General features: G+C 37.1%; 2 pseudogenes; both read right to left on the bottom strand.

The window, feature by feature from the left end:
• Positions 1 to 1359: 1359 nt before the first annotated feature.
• LOC101963864 (olfactory receptor 12D3-like) lies at positions 1360 to 2132 on the bottom strand (annotated as a pseudogene).
• An 18180-nt stretch (positions 2133 to 20312) lies between these two features.
• Positions 20313 to 21252, bottom strand: LOC101964152 (olfactory receptor 12D3-like; annotated as a pseudogene).
• Positions 21253 to 21919: the final 667 nt, after the last annotated feature.

A 21919-nucleotide genomic window follows, 5' to 3' on the forward strand; every position in this document is an offset into this window, starting at 1 on the left:
GCCACCTAATATGGTGGCGAGGTTTACAGAAGAGACTAGTGAGTTAGAGAGAGAGAGAACATGCCAGGAGTGGGCTTTTATTGGGGAACAAAAATTCAAAGGAAAATCCCATACAATGAAGGCAAAGTGGGGCAGCATCCCAAGGTCAGGGGCGATGATTGGCTCTTCAGAGCAGTGGCTAGACATGCTCCTGCAGGGTCCTTTTCCTCAGACCTGGAAAAGGGTGGGGAAATCTCTGATACAGCTGTGTCTAAGTTCCTCTCACCCAACCTGGGAGGTTATGAGTGTAGATCAGCATCCTCACAAGGGAGGATGGCCTCCCACATGTTTCAATTACACGCTGCAAGGTACATACATTCTAAGCCACACAGTAAACACTGCTTGAGATAATGTGGCAATGTAGGCCATGATCTCCTGGGTTTCTGCATCAAAAAGCTCCTCCAGTGTGACCTCCTCAAGGTGGCTCCATGCCTTGGCTCTCTGCTGACCAGTTGAGAAACATGAAGTAGTTTTCAAACATCAGCTCACTATATAGCCTTTGATTTGACTGAGTTCATACTGTTTTTCTCATCTACAAATTTTCTACACCAAATTTGTCTGCTATGCTTCTGTATCTGTACTACCCCTCTCCTTTATAGTGACCTGCTGCCATTGTTACTAGTGACATGACTCCAATGTACTCTTTATTTTTTTCTATTAAAAATACTCAAATTTCTGGATCTCTTAGTCTCTGACTGTCCAATATTGAATTTCTGTCCTGTCCATATTGCTGAGAAGCCGTACAAATGCTGCTCAGCATGTGTTGAGTGTCAGGGTACTAGATCCAAGCTACAAAATTATTTCTAAACCTGCAGTAAGACAAAGGTCTAGAGCCTTCCATAGGAGTATGAATAAGAGTTTCCTGGTGGTTCCTAAGCAAGAAGGAATGTTCCAGGTATGTAGTTGAAAGTGTATTTTTAGGATCTACAGTCAAATTGAGGTCATAAGACCTGTATTGGAGCATGGATGTATGTGTAACTCATCCAATTCCTGGCAGCTGAGAGATGCAGGAGCCAAATCATGATGGGTAGTTCCTAGGTCCATAGCAAGCACCAAGGTCAATGGGACTGTTTCCTGGATTATAGTCTTGCATGATTTCTTGCTGGGTTCATTGGCAGATGATGCTAGTGGCAAACCAAGTATAAATAGGGCTATGGGATGGGGCTTTCTCAAGGACTATAGTGAGACCTATAGGCAGTAATCCTGTGGTCATTTAGGCATAGGCCTGACTTCTCAAAATACCCCTTTATTTCTTGTCTTGGGCTCAAAACCATCTTGGTCCCAAAGCTCCCACAAAGGCACTTTAATCCATGAATTACTTCAAAATAATATTGGTTTGGGGAGATACATGTCAGGGAACCTACTACTGTACCATCTTGGTGCAATCCTGATGACTACGCTGCAATACCAGTGCTTCAACAGATGAAAGCCAATTACATAGAAATAGGAAAGGAGACTGAGGAAGCAAGCCACCATGGCTAAGCTGCAAGTGACAATGAAAATGAGCCACTTGTTGAGACTTACATCACCACAAGCCAGTTCCAAGGAAGCTTGATATGACAGAAGAAGTAATTGAGTTTCTGAAAGTGGCAAAAGTTCAGGCATGCAGTCATGACAGAATGCATCAGAGCATAGAAGAAGCTAATGAGCAACATCACAGCTGCCAACAGGACACAGAGCTGGGGTTTCATGATGACAGTGTTGCCAAGTGGGTTGCAGATGGCCACAAATTGATCAATTTCCATGATGATTAGCAAGACAGATTCAGTGCAACCAAGAAAGTGGAAGAAATGTAGCTGCATGATATAGCCTAGGAAGCATATGATCCTGTGAATGGAGAAGAGGTTCCACATTAGCTTGGGCATTGTCTCTGAAGAATAGCAAATATCCAGACAAGAACAATTTCTCAGGAAAAATAAAATACATAGGAGAGTGGAGTCTTGTTTCTGAGATGATGATCACTAATATGGCCCCAACTCCAAATAGGTTTGTCATGTATATAATGAGGAAAATTATTAAGATTTCAAGCTGTAGACCCTGAACCTAGGTCAGTCCCAGCAAAAAAATTCATTCACAAAAGTGATGTTCTCCATTGTTTTGGGAAAAAAAGATGACAGTGACAATTAGCAAACACATCCTGGTATACTGTGTAGGGTGAAATGAAGGAAGTTTATCACCTGGAAAAAAAAAGATAAACTGTGGTGAACAGCATTCCAGAGGTAAATTCATTTGAAGCATAACTAAGGAATATGGAGGTACATGACAAGTTCTGAGTTAATGTGATATCCAATGCATGGAAGTCAAAAGGCTACTCAGACTGTGCAGTTAAACCTAAAAGGCAGCTCATCAGAATTAAGGTAGATTCAGATAAAATATATTAAAAAGGAACAAGATTTAACTCTAGCTTCATCTATGGCATTACAATTAGTATATCTAATTAAAGTATATCAAAGATATATTGGTAAAGTTAGAAAACACTTTTTAATGGACTTAATAGGCATACATTATTTCTGAGAAGCAGCATGGCAATAGCTTAGATTCAAATCTCCTCACTTTAAAAAAAAAGTCAATCAATAAAAACAACCTGAATATAAAATAGTGATTACAAGAGGTTGGGCAGGTGGGAGCCAGTGGCTAGAGGGAGCCTGGATTTAATCAGTATGCATGCACTGAAAAATCACACTAAATCCCATGAATATGTACAATTACTCTATGTTAATCAAATAATTAATAAATAAATTCCCTATAACCTAAGCCGTATGAAAGAAAATAAAAAATAAGAAGTCATGATTTCTTTTTATAAAAATATTTATTTTTTAGTTGTAGGTGGACACGTATCTTTATTTCATTTTTATGTGGTGCTGAGAATCGAACCCAATGCCTCATGGATGCAAGGTGAGCACTCTACATCTGAGCCACAATCCCGGCCCTGAAAGTCATAACTTCTTAATGGAAGAAATCTTACCAGAAAAAAGTAGAAAAAAGCAAAGTAGAAATGCAAAGTAAAATGTAATGATATACAATTTTAACAAAGATCAAAGTGTTTGACAATGCACTGTATTTGCTTAAGGGTGGTGTAATACAGGTGGGAATATAAATTGACTCAATCTCTAAGGGGCAATTTAGCAATAACTATCAAAAATGAAAATATTCATATACTTTGAACTAGCAATTCAATTTCCCAGAATTTGTTCTTTAGATGTGTTTGCAAATGTCAAAAATCATAATGTACCATGATATTTACTTAAGTATTGAAACTCAAACTAAATGACCCCAGGGAACTTTATAGTTTAATTTCCAGTATATAGAAAACTTTAATTTCCAATATATGGAAAATATTAAAACAAATACAGTAGCTATTTATTCACCTTAACCATTTACATGTATACACACACACACACACACATACACACACACAAACACTTATAAACACACACATGTAAATGCACATAAACAGGTATATCTACTTGAAACAAACAGTGATTAAATAGATGAGTAAATTCCAAGATTTTCTAACAGATGTCCTGTGACATATGCCCACTTGTTCCATCTGCTAATTTCCATATCCTAAATTCAAGAAGTTTTCCCAAGTACTTTGACTTATTTCATTTAATGGTCTCAATTTTTTTCAATCAAAGAATAAAAAATCATTTCTATTTAACTATCTTCTCCCTGACCAATTCACCTTATATTTTTCTCTTTACGTGTCTTGTAATAAATAGATATTTTTGTACTTAAGAAATTTTAAGAATCAGGTTATAAGGCTTTGATTGTCTCTTTGAATAGAATTAATAGAGATTTTTGGTTGCTCAAAGCCTTGTTATGAACTTCACACAATTAAGTGTAAAAATAAATGACACAAGACTTGGCTTTGTTCATAGTTTGACCACAAAATAGATAGGCTGAGTACCCCCTGATTCTCACAGGTGGTGTCCAAGGCATAAATGTCTTGAGAATCTCCTCTTGGAGACCTTGTTTTGTCTATTTTTTCTTTCTCCAAAAGTATTGATTTTTTTATTTTTTGTATTATTTTGGGAATTTTTGCCAAGTTTAAGTAATTATTGTCCAGAGCTTTGTGTTGCTCACTAAAAGAGAAATAAAACAAGAATTTGGAAGAAAGAACACAACCTTAGCCTTGGAAATTTAATAAATATTGGATCTAACATGGATCCTCAACTAGAGAAATTTTGAAAACCTAAACAATGATAAGTTTAAAGTGAAGCCTTGGGGCATATAGAAGTTGCATGAATTGACCTGAGAAATATGAAACAGAGAAAGAAACAGAAGCAGAAAAGAGTTTTAAGAGCATGATGAAAGATAGAGCCCCTTCAAAGGAGCAACAGATTGTTATACAGTAGGACAGTTGAGACCATTGGCAATAACAGGAAACAGAAGTCAGGGAGAGTAAATATCCATCCATGTAGAATAGCATGTCCAAAGACCATAAGTTTCATAAATAAAAACCAGAATTGTTATATATTCAAACAAAATATAAATCATAAGACTTGAAACCAGTAATCTCTTACTTAAAAGAGATTCTGAAGAATATAGTTTAATTGGAAGAAAGGGGGGGAAATTCTGAGTTTTAAGAATAGATAAACATAGAAAAACATAGTCAATGACTGAAAAATTTAAATAAAATTTTTATAAAATATTATTAAAATTTGTTGTTGCTAAAAAGGAATACATATTTTATAGCTTATAAAACAAACTGAGTTTCTGCACTGTTAAAGTGTTTTAAAGTCTTCATACTGATAAAAGGTGCAAGTCATAATTTCAGGCTAAAAGATAAAAGAAGAAAGCAGAATGCAAAATTTCCAGAATAACAGGAAGAAAAAGAACAGAAATGATAAAACATATTAAAATTTGCTGGCATGAAGAGAAACAGAATAAAAACAGAACAAATTGACCACACAAATTAACATTTGCTACAAATAAATTCAAAGGCATAATAATTCGACAATAAGGCCACAGTTTACCAGACTGTATTTTTCAAAAAACTTGATAATAATGGGTTACCAACAAGTATAAAGAACTTTTATAAAGAATAAATAGGAAAACATAACTGGAAAAGTTGACAAAGAAAAAAATCACAAAGTAAAACAGTTGACTAATAAATGAGTGTATACTCACCTTCCTAACTTCAAAATTATTTAAATTAAAATAACATTAAAATATGATTTAATGTCCATCACTTTAGCAAACCTTAAAAGTAATGGGAGTGAGTACTCTAACCTTCTAATCTCTTTCTCCATCATTTTCCATGGTGACTAAAAATCATTTTTTATTAACCTAAGCACTTAAAAATTAAAAAGTTAGCCTGACGCTTTTGTAATTATGGATGCATAAATTTACAACATCCATATAGTTTTCTCAAGCTAAAGAGAATCTCTCTTCTCAGACCCTATCATTTCTTTAGTGAAAACTTTCCAAGTATTTTCTTCTAACTTTTTGAAATTCACAGCATATAACTATTATCGATAGTCACCCTGATGTGTGATAGTACACCAGAACACCTTGCTTCTGTTTAACTTAGTACTGATTCATCAACCTTTCTTCATCTCTACCTCCCCGCTACCCTCCCAGACTCTAGCAATCACAATTCTATTGTTAACTTCTGTAAGTTAAACTTTTTTAGATTCCACACATGAGTAAGATCAGGAGATACCTATCTTTCTATACCTGGCTCATTTCCCTTTTCTAATTCCATCCATGTTGCATATGACAAGACTTCATCCTTTTGTATAGTTGAATAGTATTCTGATGTTTATAGGTACCGCTTCATCCATTCATGAGTTGATTGATACTGGTTAAATCCATTTCTGTAATAGTGTTGAAATGAACATGGGAGTGCAGAAGTCTCTTCAACATAGATTTATTTCCCTTGGATATATCCCAGAAGTGGGATTGCTGGCTTTTATGTTTGTTCTATTTTTACTTTTATGAAGAACTTTCAACACTCTTTCATAATGGATGTTCTAATTTACATTCTCACCAACAATGTGAACAGATTCCCTTTTCCCACGTCGACAGGGCTTGCTATCTTTAGTTGTTTTGATAATGGTTATTCTTACCAAGGTGAAGTGATGTCTCATGTGGTTTTGATTTGTGCTTCCCCGATGACAAGCAATGTTGAATATTTTTCATATTCCTGTTGGACATTTGTGTATATTTTGAGGAATGTCTATTTAAGTCTGTTGCTCATTTTTTAATCTTTTTAAATTATGCTATTGAGTTTTTGGAATTCCTTACATATTTTTCATATCAACCCTTTGTCAGGTATATAGTTTCAAACATTTCTCCCATTCTATAGGTTGTCTCTTCACTGTGTTGTTTTCTTTGCCATGCAGAAACATTTTCCATTTAATAATCCCATTTGCTTATTTTAACTTTTGTTTCCTGGGGCTTTCAGATTATATCCAAAAGATTTTCAATGTCCCTATGTTTTCTTCTTGTAGTTTCATGTCTTATATGTAAGTCTTTAATCTACTTTGAGTTGATTGTTGTACAAGGTAAGACAGAGGGATTTAATTTCATTTTCTTCATTTGAAGATACAGTTTTCCCAGAACCATTTATTGAAAAACTACCCTCTAGCACATGCTTTTAACAGCTTTATCAGCAATCAGTTGACTATAGATGAATGGGTTTACTTCCATGCATAGAATTTATTCTCTAGCCCAATTAAACAGTGGAACAAAGAGGCTGTTTCCTAATAGGACTTTTTATCAATACAAGAATAATTTGAGCCAGCCACAGTGGCATCCACTTGGAATCCCAGCAACTCAGGAGACTGAGGCAGGAGGATCACAAGTTCAAGGCCAGCCTCAACAATTTAGTAACATCCTAAGCAATTCAGCAAGATTTCCTATTAAAATAAAAAAAATAAAGGGGAAAGGGACTGGAATGTAGCTTAGTGAAAAAGTGCCTCTGAGCTCAATCCCCAGTATGGGGGTGGGGTGGGAATAATCTGACAGGACAGATCAAACTCAATGTATAAATTATAAAGAAGTCAATGTGTGCTATAATGATTGTATGTTCTGAGACAAAATATACCCCTAGGAGGGTTTTGAAAACCCTATTTTCTTTTTCAACAGTTAACTCAATTGTTAAGCATGTAAATCATCTGTAAGTCATGAGCTTGCTTCCCACTGGGACATCTTATTACGAACAATTGTTTAAAAGCTGCTTGTTATCTATCCTGCCTTGCAGAGGCAGAGTTTTTTTTTTAATTGCCAGAGATTTGTTAATTACATCAGGGAATTTTTAGAAAAGTTATAACTTCTGGGAATTATTTTAATAAGAAATTTGGTGTGGGTTGCAGCATTATTGATCTCTTCAAAGGAAATAATCCCAACAATGAAAACAAGTATTACAGCCTTGGTGATGTAAATGTGGACTCATTTAACTTGTAGCACATAATTGTCTAATACACAGTTGCCTACTTACTTTCTTAATGAGGTCCCATGCCATGTACCATAATATACTGCAATGTTCCACTCCCCAATAGAGAGTTTCCAATGTAACTACTTGCACAGATACTGCTAGGCTCTGGCTCTCCACACAAAATCCATGACCAGTGTCAGTGCATCACAGTGCACTAATGTTTCAGGAAACAAAAGCATTTAATGCAATTGGTCTCTGCTGTGGTCTGTGGCTGCTGAGAACCTGTCTTATAAGTGCATTCACAATTAAACAAATTCCTTTTTCTATTGTCCCAGAGACAACTTCCAACCTCATAAATTTAAGATTGTCTTTTTCACTACTGTTAAATAATCTGGGTTAAACTGCTAAATTTTAAAATTACTTGATTTCATACTCAATTTTCTCTAGAATCTCCAGATTTAAAGTAAAAGCTTAGAGAGCATCATTTATAATCAGAAAGTTGAGGTTTGTAATCCCAGCCCATCCTCACTGACAAGATAACATTAAGATAAATGCTTAATATTTCCAATTTCTCATTTTTCACTATGACTCACAGCCTGAGCAGCAATGAATCAGGATCACTCTGCGTGGTTTGGGCAGAGACGAAAAGACCACATTGACATGGAAGCACCTTTTTCACTAACTGGAGTTGGGAAGGCTTTTTGCCCTCCCAGGTTCTTTTCTATGCAGGAAGGCAAGAGAACAAGAGAGCAAGTGCACCCAGAACCCCTCTATGTATTAGGGAAAGGACATTCAATAGAATATTCCATGCAAATAAGGCAGGGGATAATATTACAGAAAAGGCGGGTTGTCCAATCCCATTGGGTTAACTCAAAGCCAGAACTGAAGCATTTCCTTGCCCCAGCAAAGATAAGGCCAACTGGCTTCTTGCATAGCTTGTGGAATGTGCTGTCTGTTCAATACCTTCATCACTCAAGGCTGATGGGAGTGGTGCTTAGCTCATGTGCAGGGTAGCCCCTGACATTTCACTACTGTAAACTTAACAAAATAACATCATATTTAGTTGAGAATTGTCTAGATAGATAAAGCACTGATACTAATATAATAAGCACAAATAGTATCTATTTTATATTACATTAGCTATGGATTAAATGTATGTTTTCCCACCCTGAAAATTCACATTAGAACCTAAGGCACAATGTTATAGTATTAAGGGATGTGGTCTTTTGGGGGGTTAATAAAGTAATGAGGGTGGAGTCCTCGTGAATGACCATAGTGGCCAGAGTCCTAAGACCTTTTGCCCTTCCAATTTTCTGCCATGTGATGACACACATTTGTCTCCTCTGGAGTAACATTTTGCAAGCAGAGGGCAGCCATCATCCACATCAAACTTTCCAGTGACTTGATCTTGGACTTCCCATCCTACAGAAACAGAAGAATGAAAAAAAAATGCTTTTGTTTTCAATTACAAGTATCAAAGATTTTGTTATAGAAACACCAATGAACTGAGAAGGAAATCAGTGCCAAGAGTGGGAAATTGCTATAACAAACAGCTAAAATTGTGGAATAGCTTTGAAACAGGGTAGGGGGTTAAGGCTTGAAAGGTTTTGAGGTACATGTAATGAAAGGTGAGATTGACAGTAATAGCATTAAAGGCAATTCCAGTGAGGACTCAGGCTCAGAAGAGAAGAGCTGTAGAGAAATCCTCTCTTCTCAGAGACTACTTAAGTGCTCATGAACAGAATGGTGTTAGAAATATGAACAATAAAGCCTATCATGATGATGTGTCAGGCAGAAATGAGAAATATATTACCGGAAACTGGAGTAATGTCTATTCTTGTTAGAATGTAACAAAGAGCTTGACTAAATTTTGTCCTTGTCATAGTCTTTTGTGAAAGACAGAATTAAGAGACTCAGACATCACATAAACCTTAATAATATCTTAATAAAATATTATCAGAATTTTAACAAAAATATTTATGTGAACAATGCAGAGCACTATGTATTTTACAAAATAACATTATGTTAGTATTTCCAGAAATCTTGTGAGAAAGGATTCTCCCCATTTATTTAAAAAAGAAAAATAAAGCCCAGAAAACAAGGAGCTCATCTGAGATTTTGCAGGTAGTTATTAGTAGAATCAGATTCCAAACCCAATCATTTTTTTTAAGTAGGATATATTTAAGGTACATAAAATTGTCATTGGTAAATGGGGATCAGAAACTTCAAGTCTCATCTCTTGTGTTTTAACAAAAGAAAATGTAAAGTCAGACACTAAAAGCCAAGCAAGAGAATTTTTTTAAGTGAAGTAGGTTTCAGGAAACAACAAAAACACTCACAAGAGAGAGTGAATTGTATCCAAATGGAGGAAACATAATGCTTCTTCCAAATTTATTACTGTTTGATGTTTCCCAGGAAAATAGGGGTCTACCTTCTGTAATCATCACCTTCCTGACACTTAACTCCTCCTTCATGTCGAGAAGGGTTGTTTTTGTCCTTTCAGTAATTGTTATGATGACCATCCCATTCAGGGGGATTTCATCTACAAGTCTAACCTAAGTTAACAGGAGCACTGGGTTTGACCACCAGGCAAACTTTATCTTAGTGCCCCTGTGCTACTAATGAAATTTCCCTTCTGGGATACTTTAAGAAACTCATAGCTATAAATCCTTCCTTTACAATGATCCCAGTAGAATTAGCCCCACAGAACTTTTCTTCTTGACATATTTTTAATTGGCCTTGTTTCCACCTGTTTATTTCCAGGGTTAGTACACCTATTATTTTTCTACAACTTACTTGATTATTCATTGGTCTTAAAGAGAATTAAAAAAAAAACATGACCCTGCTTCGTTACTGGTGTTTATTCCATTATTCATTACTAAATACTGCCTAAAAACATAAGTTACATATAAAATGTAAAATGGCACTAAAATGTTTACTATACTGAAGATAATCCTAAGCCTTCAATCTCAGTAAACCAAGACCATGTCCCCCTGGCTATGGAAGGAGATCAAATATGTAGGACAAAAGATCCCCGAATATTTGTAATCCACTGCTCATTGTGTTCACTAAGTATTCACTTCAATAGATGTCTTCAGTGGCTTTTTATGGCATCCTGGAGTCCAGCCATGGCCACTTCTTGGGTAGCTCCAGCTAGCTATTAAACAATAGATGCAGTATCTTGACTAACATGCCCACTAAAGACCATCCAGAACCTGTCAGTGCTCACTCTTCTACCTTATTCTGTTTGCTCTTTAGCAGTATATTGCTTTGCTCAACTAGATGTGTTTTATATAATTTTTCATATTTAATTTCACCTCATATCTATAGAAAAATAATTTTTAAAAAATAATTGAGAGTGTGATCCAAACCAAGAATCCAGAGCTCCTTGGATTCTCTAACAGCATCAAAATCTCTAATCCCTTCCTTTTCATTTCTTTTTTGTTGTTTTTCTATTGCTTTCCCTTCCATAAGAAGATATTAAACCTATTTTCAATGTGGTTCAAATACCATGGGTTCCTTTCCTACATTGACACAGAATTAGAGAAATACTTCAGCTCAGGGAGCATTGTGCTAGACACGGCTTACTCACCAATATTTCAAGTTTTTTTCATTCCTAGAAAGAGTGTAAGATTTTTAACCTGCTCAAAAATGATCTTGCCTAAGTACCTTAATTTTGCCAAAGATAAAAGAGCCAAAGTGGTTGTGGTTCTGAGTAGAAGTGGTAATGAATTGCAGATCAATTCTGTATGCTTTATTCTTTACCTGTGAATCAGACTGAAATTAAGGGCACCTCTAAAATTGAGGGTCACTTCCTCATATTGAAAGTGAAGGCTAAACAGGCTGACTCCTGGCCTGTGGCACTGAAAGGAAGCTACGAACAGAGATTTCTCCCTCTCCTATCCTGCCTAAAACAGGCTAACTAAAACTTCATATGTACACTTCCTATCTTTCATCTCACTTTGCCACCTCTTCTTTTTCAAAAGCTTTCCTCACCCCCAGAAACTCCCCAAAAGGGAAAATGGATACAACAACAATAAAAATGTTTCTTTTATTTTCCTTCAAAGACAGCTTTGAATAAAACCTGTTTTCCTACCAATTTGACTACAAATGTTTGTGGATGAATGCAATGGAGCTTAGCCTCTTCTCCCGGGGTGCAGTAGTATGTCAGGTAACACCTGGACCTGTGAAATATAAGAGTCTGTGATGATTGATTAACTATAGGCTCTGTGCTCCAGAGCCACATTTCTCTTTGTTGTGTGATACTTAGGATTGAGTTCTGAAAACTTTATTTTTTACCATTTGATTTTGCATAAACTTCTTCCAATATGAATAACCAGTGAAGTTCTGAGGACAAAAGTAGATTAAAAGCAATTTAATTACATTTTCTTGTTGATGCCCTCATCACAACAGGTACCTCTTCCAAGTTCCTTAGGAACAACCCAAGCTGGGTGCAGTCCCTGGTAGAGCTCTGCACATAAGCTCTGCAGTGCTTCTCCCCCACATTTCTTCATTTTTATACCAGGTCTGTTTTTCCCTTATTTTTTGACCTAGCTCTAGATGGCAACTGCTTCCTGCAATTATTAGCTATGGGTTCCCTGTGTTTGTCCTTAGATTTTTTCTAACAAAAAAAAAATAAAAGTATTAAACATTTAGAAAGGACACATGATCAATAAATGAAGCAACATGAACAAGTTTCAAGAGAATCATGCTGAATGAAAGAACCCAAATATAAATTTCCTGTTGTAAAATAGCAAAACAAATTTATAATGACAGCAGATTAGTGGTAACCTATGGTTGTGTTGGGGGTTTGATAGGAGGTAGGTAGCAAAGAAGCATATGGAAACTTCTCAGTATTAAAAAAATGTTTTAAATATTGATTGAGGTGGTAGTTACATCAAAGTATATATTTGTCAAATTTCATCAAACTGTACATTTAAAATGTATACATGATTATATTAAATTATTCTTCAATGTACTTGACTGAAAATCATAGAGACATGTGCTGAGGTGAAGCTGGACCTTCTTCTGCCTGCCTCATTCTAAGCATAGTCAACTTGGTGCCTCATCAAGATGCATTCTGTGTTCAAATTTAGAAAGTTATACATTAGCAAATGTTTTCATAGAAAACTTAGAAAGATTCCAAATCTAAAATAGACCAATACAGGGTCTAGTATAAAGCAAAATTATACAAAATCCCTCTAGTGACAGTTTGAGTCATATCCCAAAGTTATCCTATCAGGAAATGAAGCTTTTATATCCCACATTGTTACTCACTATTTAAAGCTTATCTCTTATGGAGAATAAATTCTCAGGCATGTCCATCCCTTTAGATGTAAAAGAAGTGTAGATTCTGGCTTTCCATGGTATATCCTCTGATAAAAAGAATGATATTGAGAGTAAAAGAAAAAAAAAGCAAAACGGTGTTATTAATAATAATAATTTCTTAAAGAATATAGGCAGAGAATTAATAGAATTTGCCATATTCTCCACTTGAATCACTCAGATACATATTAAGATCCTAATTTTAACTTCACTTATTATTCAGAATATAGATAAGGCACCAATTTCTAGGGGAAAATAATCACTAACAGAAAAGAGCATGTAGGTAGAAAGACAGCCTTCACTCCTAAAGATGAACCTTAGGTCATTACTGATAGTTATCAGTTCCTAGCTCTCCTGTTGGTATGCCGAGATAAGGCCTTATTCAATTTATATCTCCATATAACATTTGAAAGTCATTAAGTGATTTGAGTTGATCTACTCGTATTTGAATTTTTGGTGGACGGACCATGGTTGAGGATAATACAACTCCTAAATAATTAATTGGAAGATTTAATTGTACTTTATCTATTGCTATCTCTAGATTATAATTTTTTAATAAATTTATAAGTGTGGCATAACATTTTAGCAATGTGTTTTTATCTTTATGTGCCAATAACACATCATCCATATAGTGAAATATTTGTAGTTCAGGATTTTGATTTCTAAGTAGTTGGATTGCTTTGTTAACATAAATTTGACACATAGTTGGACTATTAGCCATCCCTTGAGGGAGTACTTTCCATTCATATCTCTGATCATGACCTTCATGATTTAGTGCAGGTATAGTAAATGCAAAATATGGACTATCCTCAGGATAAATTGGAACTGAAAAAAAAATCTTTAATATCTATAGCTAAAACATACCAGGTTTTTGGTAAAGCAGACAATTGGGGAATCCCTGATTGAGCAGGTCCCATAACAACCATCTCATTATTAATGGCTCTTAATTCTTGCAATAATCTCCATTTACCAGATTTCTTTTTAATGAAAAAAATGGGAGTATTACGGGGAGATAAGGAAGGTTGTACATGTCCCTCTGCTAATTGTTGTTTGAGCAGGTCATGGGCTACTTGTATCTTTTCTTTAGTCAGGGGCCACTGAGGAACCCACACTGGTCTTTCTGATTTCCAAGTAATTTTGATTATCTCAGTGACCCTTTCTGAAAACCCAATCCATATCTATTTATTTCTTGATCTATTTGAATTGGTGCTGTCATACCTTGTTCTTGTTCTCTTAATCTTTTTTCTTTCCTAAAGCCTTGTCTACCCCTAGTATTGGGCACGTTAGGACTGATGTTATTTGTTAATGTCAAACCTAATTGATCTAGGTCATCTCGTCCCCATGAATTTATAGGAAGATGATCCAATACATAGGGCTGTATAGTTCCTTCACATCCTTCAGGATCCTTCCAATCTAATACCATTGCACTTCTATGGGGATTAGTCGCCACTCCTAGGCCTCAAAGCGTTTGAGTGGCTTGTTGTAATGGCCAATGTTTTGTCCATTCTTGACGAGATATGATGCTAAGGTCTGCACCTGTATCCAGTAGCCCATTAAATTCATGTCCTTGAATATTTAGTTTTAGCATGGGGCGAGAATTATAGCCCAATCTACATCTGTGGAGCCTAATCCCCTGGAACCTCTTTCTACAGTACAACTGGAAAATTTATCATGTAGGCTGGGTATTATTAATAACTGTGCTATTATATATCCTGGTGAAATTACTGATATACCTCTATAATTTTTATTTCACCTTCATAATCGGGATCAATTACTCCAGGACTTATCATAAGTCCTTTTAGTGTAGAAGAACTGTGTCCCAATAATAAGCCTACTGTTCCTTGGGGAAGAGGTTCTTTTACTCCTGTGGGAATGATTTGAACTCCCATCTCTAGAGTTGGTACTGCTCTGGCAGAAGCGCAGATGTCCAAGCCTGCGCTCACTCTAGTTTGTCTGATGAGGAATTTAATGGATAATGTGTCCTGGGCACTACCCTAATGGTGTTGCTGGGTTTCTCCATTGCCCCGTATATTTGTGATTTTGGGCCCCGGAGCATTGGGCCCCCCAGTCCGTTTTTTGGCAATGGAGCCTGATGCCTTTCTCCACGATATCGTGGGTAAACACTTGGTAATGGAGTACCCTCTATGGTGGTTTGAGAATGGCATTCATTAGCCCAATGTCTCCCTCTATGGCATCGTGGGCAAATACCCGGTATTCTATTCCTTTGATACCTAGCTTTGTTAAACCCTCCTCCTATGGGGCAAATCCTTTTAAAATGTCCTGTTTGATCATAATTATAGCATGTTTTTGGCCTGGCATCTAAAGCCTGTTGTACTGCTGCCAAGACTTGCCCTTGTTCATTAATGTCTACATAATTTAATATATGTATTTAAATCTTCATGTCTCCATGGTCTAATGACCTCTCTGCAGCAACAATTTGCTTGGTCATAAGCCAGTTGTTTTATAAATGGCATTGCCCATTCTGTATCCCCAAATATTCTAGAAGCTGTTTGAATAAGCCTATCTACAAATTCAGCATAAGGTTCATTAGTTCCTTGTATTACCTTAGATAGTTGTCCTTGTAAATCTCCATGCCCCTGTAAAGTTTTCCATGCCCTAACCGCATGTACAGCAATTTGTGCATAGACACCAGGATCATATTCAGTTTGTTGCCATTGATCCTCATAAGGTCCTCTTCCTAATAACAAATCTAGATTTCTTTGAGGGTAACCGGCTGCTGCATTTCACCTGTCTCCATGCAAAATTCCTCATTCCTTCCATAACAAATATTGTCCTCCATTTAGCACAGATTGACACATGTTAGCCCAATCTGCTGGCGTCATGTCTAAGTTGGTAATGGATTCGACCATGCTCACAGTGAAGGGTGCTTGCGGCCCATAGGTTGTTACAGCCTCCTTTAATTGCTTCACTGTTTTGAAATCTAAAGCATGGTGAATTCATTGCTCTCCTGCCTGCTCAAGTACAGGGCATGATAATCTTTGGGGTCCTGCCTCAGGATTCTGTCCATCAACTACGGGAGTTGAGGGCTGCTCAGCTGTAGATGGAGCTGTTGATTGAATTATGCCCTCTGGTGATAGAATGGAGTTAGTAGCAGCCACCTGTTGTAATTCCTTGCCTGATGGTTGTTTTTCCTCTAAGCTTTCTTCCTTCAAATTTTCCTCTGTCTGACTAGCTCGAGAGACCTTCTCTTTTGCTTGACCTAACATGTTTTCTACCATAGTCTGGACCTCCAACAATTTACTTAACAGTCTTTCGGTTTGTTTTTTACTAGTTTCTAATCTACTATAAAGGTAATGCAACCCAATAAGATAGCATAAAACAAAACCGAAGCAGAATGAAACAAAACGGAATAAAAAATAGTTATATCAATTTTCTCTTTCTCAGGGCCGAAAAACTTCAAACCATGAGCCAACCATTTTTCCCAGTTTGCCTGAGAAAATTGTAGGGATAGGCAGCTTGAAACAAAAACAAAATACATCAAAACAAGAACACATTGTTTTTTGAAATGGTCACCCATTGTCTCGCCTTCCCTCAGGGGCGAGCAATTTTACTCACCTCCAAGCTTCAGGCATCCTCTGCACGGGCCACCAATTGCCGCAGTCTGGCTGGGTACAAAATTATGAGCCACTCAAGCAGGAACAAACTTTATTTTTTGAAACTGCCGCCAATACCACGTACGCGCCCGGGAAGATTGCCGATCCACACACATGGTGTTCTCCCAGGATCCCCAGAGGAAGTTCGTCCTCCAGAATTCCCTCCTACCACACTTCCCCAACCAATGGGAACTCTCCAGGAGTCCCGTAGCAGGCCAAGGTGGACAGCAGGAGTCCAATATCCATAAGAATGCAAATCTTAACATAATCATATCACCTCAATGGCTAGCTGGCATCACCTTTCAACAAAAAATGCCATGCATTATATTACTTGGCTGTGGCTCTTAGCAATCTTCTCCACTTGAATCACTAAGATCCATATTAAGATCCTCATTATAACATCAATTATTCTTCTGAATTAAGGCAATAATTTCTAGGAGAAAATAATCATTAACAGAAAAGAGCATGTAAGTAGAAAGACAGCCTTCACTCCTACAGATGAATCTTAGGTCATTACTGATATTTATCATTTCCCTCTTCTACCACTAATTTAAACTCCCTTAACCATTCCAGAAGTCCTGTTTATCTAAGCTTTAATATTATTATTTTTTAATCCAAAGGACCTGAACCACTATTTATTTTTCCTTTATTAGTCTATGGATGCTAGTTTTTGTCATTCTTGCTTTAAACCTCACATCAGAAATTCAAGTGATTCAACATTGGATCCCCTGAGTTTTAAATATACTGCTGTGATCCCAACTATGCAGAAGTAATTCTATCACCTCTGATGATTAAGGTCAATTATCATTATGGTAACTCTTTGTCTGCTGATACACCATATGAATAGTAAAATGTGACTAGATAACATCTATAGTTTGGGGATTAGTGAAAATCATGTTGTATCTGCTGGTGGAACCATTATCCTTTTTAGATAGAACCTCTGCTTTCATTGAACTTAAAATTGCAAGGCAAGAGGCACAAAGCACTCAAGAGAAAATAAGTAATGATGTCATGGGCCACTTGTACTTTCATACATTCTTATATTCTCAACTATGTAGCAGGAACAAAGTAATAATATCTATTGATAACACCAGTGACTACATAGAAAGGCGAGTTCCTTGCTGTGAAGTATTATAATACACACTAGACCTTCTCTGAGCCATCAAAAATTGGTGCTGACACAAACCCTGTAGGAAGAAACCAAAGCTAAGCTTGTTCTCTTTGCTTGCAGGTCATATACTTGGGAGTAGTACCTAGATTAACCTTGCTGGGATATAGCTTATGCAAATGGGCCCACATATAGCTTCTTTCTTTGTCACCACAGATACTCTATTTGTCACTTAAAGTTTAAGCCCTTGGCAGTGAAGGACAACAGCTGGTAAACAACCAACCTTCCTGTTGTCTTTCCTGGCATATGACATGAAATTTTTATCCATACAGATAATACTAGTACTGTGGAATCTCCTAGATCTTAACACTCTAAGCAATATGGTCACTTGTGTAGAATCTGGACTACCTGAAAATCACTATTTTATTCTAGGCTCTACTCAATGCTGTTGGTATTCTAAGCATCCAATAAATGGGCCAACAAAGTACTCCTAAATATGACTTATGCTGCCCCCATAACTCAAACATGTCTCTAGGTTATAGAAGGTACCATATTTGATGACTTGGATTTTTTCATTAAAGAATAGTATGACATTCTACAGATGACTCTACACCTTGAAACACTTCATCAGTTAGAAAGTCCATAAGCTTTTGACAGTTTATCCCTCTGCCTGTAGAATGCACATTTCTTAAAAAGCCTCCACCCCTTCCAGCTCAATAGGTCTAGTTGGCATAGTGTTGTCCATATAGTAAGTCAGTAATGTTTTTGACAATATTTTCAGATGATAAATGGCCCATTGAATTATTCAGTGACAGAGTCAGAGAATTAATAAGGCCTTGAGACAAGACTGTGTATATGAACTGTTTTTCATCTCAAGAAAGTACAAATTACTTCTGATCCTTCTTACTAATGAGTGCTGAAAATAATGTATTCACCAAATCACTCATGACAACTACCAAGTATAGGCAACTCAGTTCTATGGTCAGAAACCAAGAAATGGCTAGTGGTGTCCTGTGGAAATGGTAAACCCACTGAGAGGTGGACTTAGAAAAGTGATCTTTTTATCACCTGACCTTAATGCAGCAACACCCACTGTCCAGTCTAACACAGGACCATAAAAGCAGTCTGTGCTACCTGTTGCCATCTGGGTTAAGGCTATATAACCAAAGCTTCTAAAATATCTGAATATTTCTTTTTCCAAAGTGTGCAATCACTCAGGTAAACAGACAAAGCTCTATTTTGGACAAAAGCTAGGATAAATTTTGTTGCTATATATATTCTTTCTGTGGCACTACATGTCTTCCTTCATGAGTACCCTGCATATCCATCAATTGACAGACTCTGAGAAGTGGCTCAGGACTGGAAACTAAGTGAGGGAGAAATTGTGTGTTTTTTTTTCCATTGAATCAGTTAATATCAACTTTCAGCTCACCCACTCCTGACATACAGCAAGCAGTCAATATTCATACTGGTTTGCATAGAACTTTTTCCATGATCAGTTTGTCATTAGCATAAACCATGTAGGTCAAAATTCCCTGATTGTCATTCCAAATTTGCTGCCTGCTACAATAATTTCATCCATTTTTGTCTGACAGTTATTCTGCTAATCACATCTCTAAGGGGATACAATGTTTCTCTCCATCAACAACCATCTCATGCCAGTGGGCCAACATCATCATATTATCAGAATCACGTATGGTTGAAAAGTGTAGAAGAATTAAGATAGTTTAAGGATACAGGGGACTACACGTATGTGTACTTAGGTGAATGTGTCTGTGTAAAAAGAGTGAAAGACTGCAATGAATTCTGATACCAAATACTTGAAATTAGACCAAATTCCCCATGTTATGAGCACAGTCCTCTAAAAGACTGTCCTCATTCCAGGTATACACTGTAGGTTTCAGGATCAGAAATGATTATCCTCACTCATGGATATGTGGCTACAAATTTGGAAGTCTCTATCAGACCTAAGGTGATTCAGAGGACTGAAGAAGATGATATACTTATGATTATAGTTTTATCAGAGGAAAGGATACACAAAGGTGAGACACACCAAGCAAGCTCTGTGAGGGTCCCAAACACACACCTTTGCCTTCTTAAGGTACATTACTCTTCTGGAACACTGGTGTTCAAAACTTTGGGCTATACTGCCATCCAAGAAGAGTGCCTGTATTTTAGTGTAATGTTTATACTTAGGCTGTCTTACATAGGCATAGTTGACTAATTTATTGACCATGTACCTAAAGTTAATCTCTGTCCTCCCTCCTTGTCTCATGAAGGTCAGGATACTATCACCATGATTCAAAGCCCCAACTCTCCAATTATATGGATAATCATTCAAGCATGGTCAGCCCCCATCCTAAGCTATTATGGGACCTACCACAAATCATCACATGAGGATAAACAAGTATGATCCAGGTGGTTCATGAATAACCAAGACACTTCTGCCACTTGGGAAATTCCTAGATTTTTAGAAGCTCTATACTAGGAACCAGAGACAAAGACCACACAAGTTCTTCATTATACATCAGGTACCTACTGTCATTTTTCCCTTTTCATCCTACTTTATTTTAGTTCTCCATAGGTCTTAATTTCCCTGATATGGGGTACTTATGGGTTTGTTTATTATATTCTCCCAGCACATTGAAAGTTAACTTTTATGAGTTTTTTGGAATTGGGTTTGTTCATTCCTATGTTTCTTGAACTTACTACACTGCATGATATAATACGTGCTCAAAATTCCTGAGAGAAAAACAGAAATCGAATAAACAATCATTTATTACAGTAAAGTCATAATAGTCTTAATGTAAAACAGATATAAGTCTCATTAGTCCCCTAGGTGCTAATGGCAATCTTTAAAGAGCTTCCTCCCAAATATTTTCTTCAGAGCCAACATCACTTCTTTATTCCTAAGGGTGTATATCAGTGGATTCAGCGCTGGGGTGACTGCACTGTATATGACAGCCACTGTCCGGTCCTCACTCATGGATGTAGCTGAAGCAGAACAAATATATGTAAAACCCACAGTTCCATAAAAGAGACACACCACCATAAAATGGGAGGCACAAGTGGAAAGAGCCTTATGGAGTATCCTGCAGGACCTGTTCTTCAACACAAGAAAGCCAATATGTAGAAGTAGGAGAGGAGTGTGAGGAAGAAAGCTCCCATGGATATGCTCCCTGTGACAACAGAAAGAAGCCACTGGTTGAGTTCTGTGTTACTGCAGGCCAGTTCCAGGAGCGGTTTCACATCACAGAAGAAGTGGTTAAGTTTCAGAGAATGGCAAAAGTCCAGGTGTGCAGTCATGACAGAATGCATCAGAGCATAGAAAAAGCTAATGAGCCAGGCCCCAGCTGACAATAGGACACACAGCTGGGGGTTCATGATGACAGTGTAGCGAAGTGGGTTGCAGATGGCCACAAAACAGTCAAAGGCCATCAGTGCCAGCAAGATGGCCTCAGTACTTCCCAGAAAGTGGAAGAAGTGTAGCTGAGTGATAAATCCTAGGAAAGATCTGGCCCTGCAAATGGAGATCAGTTTTATAAGCACTTTGGGCAGTGTAACTGAAGAATAACAAATATCCAGAAAAGAAAGGTTTCCCAAAAAGAAATACATAGGGGAGTGAAGTTTGGATTCCAAATTACAATCATTAATATTGCTCCATTTCCAACCAAGTTGATCAGGTAAATAATTAAGAACATCACAAAGAAGACTGGCTTCAGCTCCTGAACACTGGTCAGGCTGAGTAAAAGAAACTCATCCACTGTAGTGACATTCTCCATCATTCTGGGGAGCAAATGAAAAAAAATATTTACCTATTTTTTTTCTAATGCTTAATTTTAAACTGTGCAGCTTAAGTTAAGCAAGTTTACTATTTGGATTAATCTAGGGGTGAACTACAGTATCAGTAATATTTAAGATCAGCAAAGGGAAGGGATGTAGCTCAGGAAAAAGAAACTCTGGAACTAAGAAATTGGTTGTTCAAATTTAACAACAACAAAAGAACAAGTCCAATCCACAATCATAATAAGTTTTACCATATCTCTATACTTGAAGAACCAGCCAAAAAGCCAATAAGGATGTAAAATCTGAACAGAATTTACATTTTTGATGAACACATGTAGAACAGTGAATTCAACAAGAAAAGAATTCACATGATTGTCAAGCACACATTGAACAATATCAAACATAGGCTGTCTTAAAAAAGAAAAATCTTCAAAAACTTGAAAAGAGGTCACTTCGGGTGGTCGCGAGGGTGCCCTCCAGTGAGGAGGGCAGCAGGGGCGAGGGGCAGGGAGCGGACTGGTGGCGCAGGCTGTGCGGATGGTGGGGTGGACACCAAGCTGGGGGCGGCGTTCTTGGGGACAAAGGAAGTGGGGTGCTGCGGATCAGAGTGGTGTGAAGGAGCCCATGGTGGAGAGGCTGTGAGCCCTGTGCAGGCCCAGGCCC

This window comes from Ictidomys tridecemlineatus, chromosome 8, assembly GCF_052094955.1.
Source record: "Ictidomys tridecemlineatus isolate mIctTri1 chromosome 8, mIctTri1.hap1, whole genome shotgun sequence".
Classification (NCBI taxonomy): Eukaryota; Metazoa; Chordata; class Mammalia; order Rodentia; family Sciuridae; genus Ictidomys; species Ictidomys tridecemlineatus.